The sequence below is a fragment of the Triticum dicoccoides genome, chromosome 4B, assembly GCF_002162155.2.
Source record: "Triticum dicoccoides isolate Atlit2015 ecotype Zavitan chromosome 4B, WEW_v2.0, whole genome shotgun sequence".
Taxonomy (NCBI): Eukaryota; Viridiplantae; Streptophyta; class Magnoliopsida; order Poales; family Poaceae; genus Triticum; species Triticum dicoccoides.
Genome location: NC_041387.1, coordinates 398,278,336 through 398,286,961, shown reverse-complemented (window position 1 = coordinate 398,286,961; position 8,626 = coordinate 398,278,336).

Here is an 8,626-nt window from a genome sequence, read left to right as displayed (position 1 = left end):
AACAACTGCATCCTAGTACGGAATGGACTTTCTACTAGTTCATCCATGGACCGAGGAGTAGCTAGCACGGCTGCACGACAGTTTTTTGGACAGGTGCGCAGACAAGAGGCATTGTGGTTGCTACCTCTTGAGCACTGCGTTGGATTTCTCCAAAGAGGAGAGGATGATGCAGCAAAGTAGCGTAAGTATTTCCCTCAGTTTTTGAGAACCAAGGTATCAATCTAGTAGGAGACCACGCACAAGTCCCTCGTACCTGCACAAAACGATAGCTACTCGCAACCAACGCGATTAGGGGTTGTCAATCCCTTCACGGTCACTTACGAGAGTGAGATCTGATAGAGATGATAAATAATATTTTTGGTATTTTTGATATAAAGATGCAAAGTGAAAATTAAAAGGCAAAGTAAAAACAAAGGAAGTAATAAAGCGATAGAGATTGATATGATGAGAATAGACCCGGGGGCCATAGGTTTCACTAGTGGCTTCTCTCAAGAGCATAGATATTCTACGGTGGGTGAACAAATTACTGTTGAGCAATTGACAGAATTGAGCATAATTATGACCATATCTAGGCAATGATCATGTATATAGGCATCACATCCAAGACAAGTAGATCGAAACGATTCTGCATCTACTACTATTACTCCACTCATCGACCGCTATCCAACATGCATCTAGAGTATTAAGTTAAAAACAAAGTAACGCCTTAAGCAAGATGACATGATGTAGAGGGATAAATTCATGCTATATGATAAAAAAACCATCTTGTTATCCTCGATGGCAACAATACAATACGTGCCTTGCAACCCTTTCTGTCACTGGGTAAGGACACCCAAGATTGAACCCAAAGCTAAGCACTTCTCCCATTGCAAGAACTACCAATCTTGTTGGCCAAACCAAAAAGTATAATTCGAAGATACTTGCAAAGATAACTCAATCATACATAAAAGAGTTCAGAGAAGATTCAAATATTTTCCATAGATAAGTTGGATCATAAACCCACAATTCATCGGTCCCAACAAACACACCACAAAAAGAAGATTACATCGAATAGATCTCCACAAGAGAGGGGGAGAACATTGTATTGAGATCCAAAAAGAGAGAAGAAGCCATCTAGCTACTAGCTATGGACCCGAAGGTCTGAAGTAGACTACTCACACTTCATCGAAGGGGCTATGGTGTTGATGTAGAAGCCCTCCGTGGTGGGTCCCCCCTCCGGCGGAGCTCCAGAACAGGCCCCAAGATGGGATCTCGTGGATACAGAAGGTTGCGGCAGTGGAATTAGGTTTTTGGCTCCTCTTGTGTTCGTTTGGGGATACATAGGTATATATAGGAGGAAGGAGTACGTCGGTGGAGCAACAGGGGGGCCACGAGGTAGGGGGGCGCCCAGGGGGGTCGCCCTCCACCTCGTGACTGCCTCTGACACTTATTGGAGTAGGGTCCAAGTCTCCTGGATCACGTTCGGTGAGAAAATAACGTTCTCGAAGGTTTCATTCCGTTTGGACTCCGTTTGATATTCTGTTTCTTCGAAACACTGAAATAGGCAAAAAACAACAATTCTGGGCTGGGCCTCCGGTTAATAGGTTAGTCCCAAAAATAATATAAAAGTGGAAAATAAAGCCCAATATAGTCCAAAACAGTAGATAAAGTAGCATGGAGCAATCAAAAATTATAGATACGTTGGAGACGTATCAGGCATCCCCAAGCTTAATTCCTGCTCGTCCTCGAGTAGGTAAATGATGAAAAAGAATTTTTGATGCGGAGTGATACTTTGGCATAATTTCAATGTAAATCTTCTTAATTGTGATATGAATATTCAGATCCAAAAGATTCAAGACAAAAGTTCATATTGACACAAAAATAATAATATTTCAAGCATACTAATCAAAGCAATCATGTCTTCTCAAAATAACATGGCCAAAGAAAGTTATCCCTACAAAATCATATAGTCTGGCTATGCTCCGTCTTGCCCACATAAAATATTTAAATCATGCACAACCCCGATGACAAGCCAAGCAATTGTTTCATACTTATGACATTCTCAAAACTTTTTCAATCTTCACGCAATACATGAGCGTGAGCCATGGATATAGCACTATGTGGAATAGAATGGTGGTTGTGGAGAAGACAAAAAGATGGAAGATAGTCTCACATCAACTAGGCGTATCAACGGGCTATGGAGATGCCCATCAATAGATATCAATGTGAGTGAGTAGGGATTGCCATGCAACGGATGCACTAGAGCTATAAGTATATGAAAGCTCTACAAAAGAAACTAAGTGGGTGTGCATCCAACTCGCTTGCTCACGAAGACCTAGGGCATTTTGAGGAAGCCCATCATTGGAATATACAAGCCAAGTTCTATAATGAAAAATTCCCACTAGTATATGAAAGTGACAAAACGAGAGACTCTCTATCAAGATCTTGGTGTTACTTTGAAGCACACGTGTGGTAAAAGGATAGTAGCATTGTCCCTTCTCTCTTTTTCTCTCATTTTTTTATTTGGGCCTTTCGCCTTTTTTTTGTCCGGAGTCTCATCCTGACTTATGGGAGAATCATAGTCTCCATCATCCTTTCCTCACTTGGGACAATGCTCTAATAATGATGATCATCACACTTTTATTTTTCTTACAACTCAACAATTACAACTCGATACTTAGAACAAAGTATGACTCTATATGAATGCCTCCGGTGGTATACCGGGATATGCAATGAATCAGGAGTGACATGTATGCAAGAATTATGAACGGTGGCCTTGCCACAAATACGATGTCCACTACATGATCATGCTAGCAATATGATAATGATGGAGCATGTCATAATAGACGGAACGGTGGAAAGTTGCATGGCAATATATCTCGAAATGGCTATGGAAATGCCATGATAGGTAGGTATGGTGGCTGTTTTGAGGAAGGTATATGGTGGGTGTATGATACCGGCGAAAAGTGCGCGGTATTAGAGAGGCTAGCAAAGGTGGAAGGATGGGAAAAAGTGCGTATAATCCATGGACTCAACATTAGTCATAAAGAACTCATATACTTGTTGCAAAAATCTAGAAGTTATCAAAGCAAAGTATTACACGCATGCTCCTAGGGGGATAGATTGGTAGGAAAAGACCATCGCTCATCCCCGACCGCCACTCATAAGGAAGACAATCAATAAATAAATCATGCTCCGAGTTCATCACATAACGGTTCACCATACGTGCATGCTACGGGAATCACAAACTTCAACACAAGTATTCTTTGAATTCACAACTACTTAACTAGCATGACTCTATTATCACCATCTTCATATCTCACAACAATTATCAAGCATCAAACTTATCTTAGTATTCAACACACTCAAAAGAAAGTTTCACATATCTTGAATACCAAGTATATTAACATTAAGAAAATTACCATGCTATTAACGACTCTCAAAATAATCTAAGTGAAGCATGAGAGATCAATAGTTTCTTTAAAACAAATCCACCACCGTGCTCTAAAAGGTATAAGTGAAGCACTAGAGCAAAAATTATCACGCTCAAAAGATATAAGTGAAGCACTATGAGCAAAACTATCAAGCTCAAAAGATATAAGTGAAGCACATAGAGTATTCTAACAAATTCCAATTCATGTATGGCTCTCTCAAAGGTGTGTACAGCAAGGATGATTGTGGTAAACTAACAAGCAAAGACGCAAATAATACAAGACGCTCCAAGCAAAACACATATCATGTGGTGAATAAAAATATAGCTCCAAGTAAATTACCGATGGAAGTGGACGAAAGAGGGGATGCCTTCCGGGGCATCCCCAAGCTTTGACTTTTTGGTGTCCTTGTATTATCTTGGGGGTGCCATGGGCATCCCCAAGCTTAGGCTCTTGCCACTCCTTGTTCCATAATCCATCAAAAGAATTCACCCAAAACTTGAAAACTTCACAACACAAAACTCAACAGAAATCTCGTGAGCTCCATTAGAGAAAGAAAACAAAGAACTACTTAAGGTACTGTAATGAACTCATTATTTATTTATATTGGTGTTAAACCTACTGTATTCCAACTTCTCTATGGATTATAAACTATTTTACTAGCCATAGATTCATCAAAATAAGCAAACAACACACGTAAAACAGAATCTGTCAAAAACAGAACAGTCTGTAGCAATCTGTAACTAACACAAACTTCTGTAACTCTAAAAATTATACCAAAATAGGAAGTCCTGGATAATTTGTTTATTGAACAGCAGAAAATAGAATCAACGCAAAAGCACGTTCCTGTGATTTAACAAAATTATATTCGTGCGCGCAAAGTTTCTGTTTTTCAGCAGAATCAAATCAACTATCATCGTAGGTTATCCTATAGGTTCTACTTGGCACAAAAACTAATTAAAAGATAAAACCACATCCAAACAGAGTCTAGATGGATTATTTATTCCTAAACATAAGCAAAAACAAAAAAACAAAAATAAAATTGGGTTGCCTCCCAACAAGCGCTATCGTTTAACGCCCCTAGCTAGGCATAAAAGCAAGGATAGATCTAGGTATTGCCATCTTTGGTAGGAAATTCTTCGATGAGGTATCTTCCCCTCTTAGAATTTTCTTTCTCTCTAGTAATTATCAAATTTTCAGGCAAAAGATCAAAAAATTCATTTATAGCAAATGGTTCCTTGATGATGGTAAAAAGATTGGGATGAACACTTATAGATTTAAGATCCACAGTTTCCTTACTAGATGATTCTCCCTTATTCTTAGGAACATAAATAAGCTTAGTTTTTTTAGTAGAAGAACTTGGAGTGTTTTGAATGAAAGAAAAAACGGTTCCCAAGTTGGTAATGATACCCCCAAGTTTATCAATTCTTGTGGAATCTAGATTTATTTTCTCATTAACTATGGGTTCTTTTTCTTTAATATTTTTCAAAGTCATTCCTACCTTAGATCCATATTGGGTAATTTGATTGTGGATCTTTTTATCAAGATTTTCAATTGATTCAATGGTAGCAACTTTATTCTCAATAATTTCAAGCCTTTGCATAACATGCTCCAAAGTTAACGTAGTCCCATTAATCAAAAGGGGTGGTGAGCCAAATATATCTATTAAAGCATTATAAGAATCAAAAGTATGGCTACCCAAGAAGTTCCCTCCGGTAATGGTATCAAGGATATATCTATACCAAGGATTAGCACCTACATAAAAATTACGAAGAAGAACTGAAGTAGATTGCTTCCTGGTAGATCTATTTTGAGCATTGCAAATTCTATACCAAGCATCTTTTAGATTTTCTCCCTCCCTTTGTTTAAAATTTAGAACTTCATTCTCGGGAGATAGCGGAGAAGATATGAGACTAGTCATGACGACAAGCAAGCAAACTAGCACACGAGCAAATAGAAAGGCAACGGGAAAGAGAGGAGGAGATTGGGAAAGAGAGGGCGAATAAAACGGCAAGGGTGAAGTGGGGGAGAGGAAAACGAGAGGCAAATGGCAAATAATGTAATGCGAGAGATAGGGATTGTGATGGGTACTTGGTATAGTTGACTTGCTTGCGTGAGCCTCCCCGGCAACGGTGCCAGAAATTCTTCTTGCTACCTCTTGAGCACTGCGTTGGATTTCCTCGAAGAGGAGAGGATGCTGCAGCAAAGTAGCGTAAGTATTTCCCTAAGTTTTTGAGAACCAAGGTATCAATCCAGTAGGAGACCACGCACAAGTCCCTCGTACCTGCACAAAACGATAGCTACTCGCAACCAACGCGATTAGGGGTTGTCAATCCCTTCACGGTCACTTACGAGAGTGAGATCTGATAGAGATGATAAATAATATTTTTGGTATTTTTGATATAGAGATGCAAAGTTAAAAGTAAAAGGCAAAGTAAAAACAAAGCAAGTAATAAAGCGATAGAGATTGATATGATGAGAATAGACCCGGGGGCCATAGGTTTCACTAGTGTCTTCTCTCAAGAGCATAGATATTCTACGGTGGGTGAACAAATTACTGTTGAGCAATTGACAAAAGTGAGCATAATTATGAGCATATCTAGGCAATGATCATGTATATAGGCATCACGTCCAAGACAAGTAGATCAAAACGATTCTGCATCTACTACTATTACTCCACTCATCGACCGCTATCCAACATGCATCTAGAGTATTAAGTTAAAAACAGAGTAACGCCTTAAGCAAGATGACATTATGTAGAGGGATAAATTCATGCAATATGATAAAAAAACCATCTTGTTATCCTCGATGGCAACAATACAATACGTGTCTTGCAACCCTTTCTATCACTGGGTAAGGACACCGCAAGATTGAACCCAAAGCTAAGCACTTCTCCCATTGCAAGAACTACCAATCTAGTTGGCCAAACCAAAAAGGATAATTCGAAGAGACTTGCAAATATAACTCAATCATACATAAAAGAATTCAGAGAAGATTCAAATATTTTCCATAGATAAGTTGGATCATAAACCCACAATTCATCGGTCCCAACAAACACACCACAAAAAGAAGATTACATCGAATAGATCTCCACAAGAGAGGGGGAGAACATTGTATTGAGATCCAAAAAGAGAGAAGAAGCCATCTAGCTACTAGCTATGGACCCGAAGGTCTGAAGTAAACTACTCACACTTCATCGGAGGGGCTATGGTGTTGATGTAGAAGCCCTCCGTGGTGGATGCCCCCTCCGGCGGAGCTCCGGAACAGGCCCCAAGATGGGATCTCATGGATACAGAAGGTTGTGGTGGTGGAATTAGGTTTTTGGCTCCTCTTGTGTTCGTTTGGGGATACGTAGGTATATATAGGAGGAAGGAGTACATCGGTGGAGCAACAGGGGGCCCACGAGGTAGGCGGGCGCGCCTAGGGGGGGCGCCCTCCACCCTCGTGACCGCCTCTGGCACTGCTTGGAGTAGGGTCCAAGTCTCCTGGATCACGTTCGGTGAGAAAATCATGTTCCCGAAGGTTTCATTCCGTTTGGACTCCGTTTGATATTCTGTTTCTTCGAAACACTGAAATAGGCAAAAAACAACAATTCTGGGCTGGGCCTCCGATTAATAGGTTAGTCCCAAAAATAATATAAAAGTGGAAAATAAAGCCCAATATAGTCCAAAACAGTAGATAAAGTAGCATGGAGCAATCAAAAATTATAGATACGTATCAGTGGTCTGCTTATTTCTGCAAATAACGGTGCTTAAATTTAGTGGAATGCACAAGAATTTCACCCGGTCAGTACACTACATGGTTCAGTTCAGCATTGCAGCTGAGACCACAATTATAACTGGTTATTCTGGAATGAGAGAACCTAACCCTGGATGGCGGCAACAAGAAAAAAACAGAGTGAACTCCAGGAAATTTAAGCCTGCCGGGAGGCCCTTTGTTCAGAGAAGCCTTGCTTGTTTTTTCCTGATTTGTAAACCTTCTCAGAACTTTGTCTTTTGCTGTGAACTAGTATATGTTTGTTATGTTCTATGAATCATTGAGATGTATAAAATTGCTTAAGTTATGCTTTTCAAGTTACTGTGAAGACGAGTTTAATGTGAGCGTTCCACATGAGCGCTGGACTAGCGTGTGAACGTTTGGAATTTATTACATTGTGGCCTCAATTAACTGCATGAACCACTGTAACAAGATACATAGTTGCTTATATGTCAGACAACAGATTATTGATTGTTAGCTGGTCGATAGCCTAGTGTTGAAGCGAGCTGAGCCAATGTGCCGTGTTTTGCACAACTGCTTACAAGTGGGGTAGCACCAACAGTGTTTACAAGTACTTATGTATATGTCGGGACACGGTTCTCGAACGAGTGCTCTATTTCATCAAAACACACACTGCTCGTATGATAAACTGTGACAACTTATGTCTTACCATGCCATATTCATGAAAAAACTAGTGAGGACGCATCTGTTTCGGCAACAATTACGATGGTTCTCACATGATTCACGGGCACACAAAAGTAGCAGCAGTTCCCATAGACGGATTCAAACAGAGTACTAGCCCCAGAGGGGAGTTCGGATAATTAGACACAATCCAAACTACTATTAAACACTAGATGGGGCAACTATTTCATGCCTCGATCTAATTTGGGCTGGACACAAGACGGACCTTGCCATGAACATCATCGAGGACGTCCCGCAGCATCTCAATCCTGTGAACCTTCATGAAGACAACCTTGTGGCCTTGCCACTGATAAACTTGTTTGTGGAGGCATGCCACGTCATCTTCCTGCGTAAGCTTGACAAGAACAGTATGCCTCACAAACGGAGGAGTAGCTTTGAACTTCTTGTGCTTCAGTACACCCTGGACAACACGCCTGACAATAGTGAGGCTGGATTACAACTCTTCATTGGTATAACCGCAAATGGCTTCCAGGATCCAACAGCCTAAGAACTATGTTTTCCTAGTGCGTATATTCAGGTCATCCGCCTCATAGCGAGTGACATGTACAACCGCACAATCCTTGTCTGCATCAGGGCTCTAATTGAAACAGAAACAAATTCTGAATTACTTTTCAGTATAAGAAACACAAGTTATTTAAACCACTATGTATAGCATGGCATCGAAGCTAATAAAATTTTGCATTATTAATCACCACATACTTCCTTTTCTAAAAAAATCACCACATACTTAGATGAAAAAACACAATCGAGATCGGCAA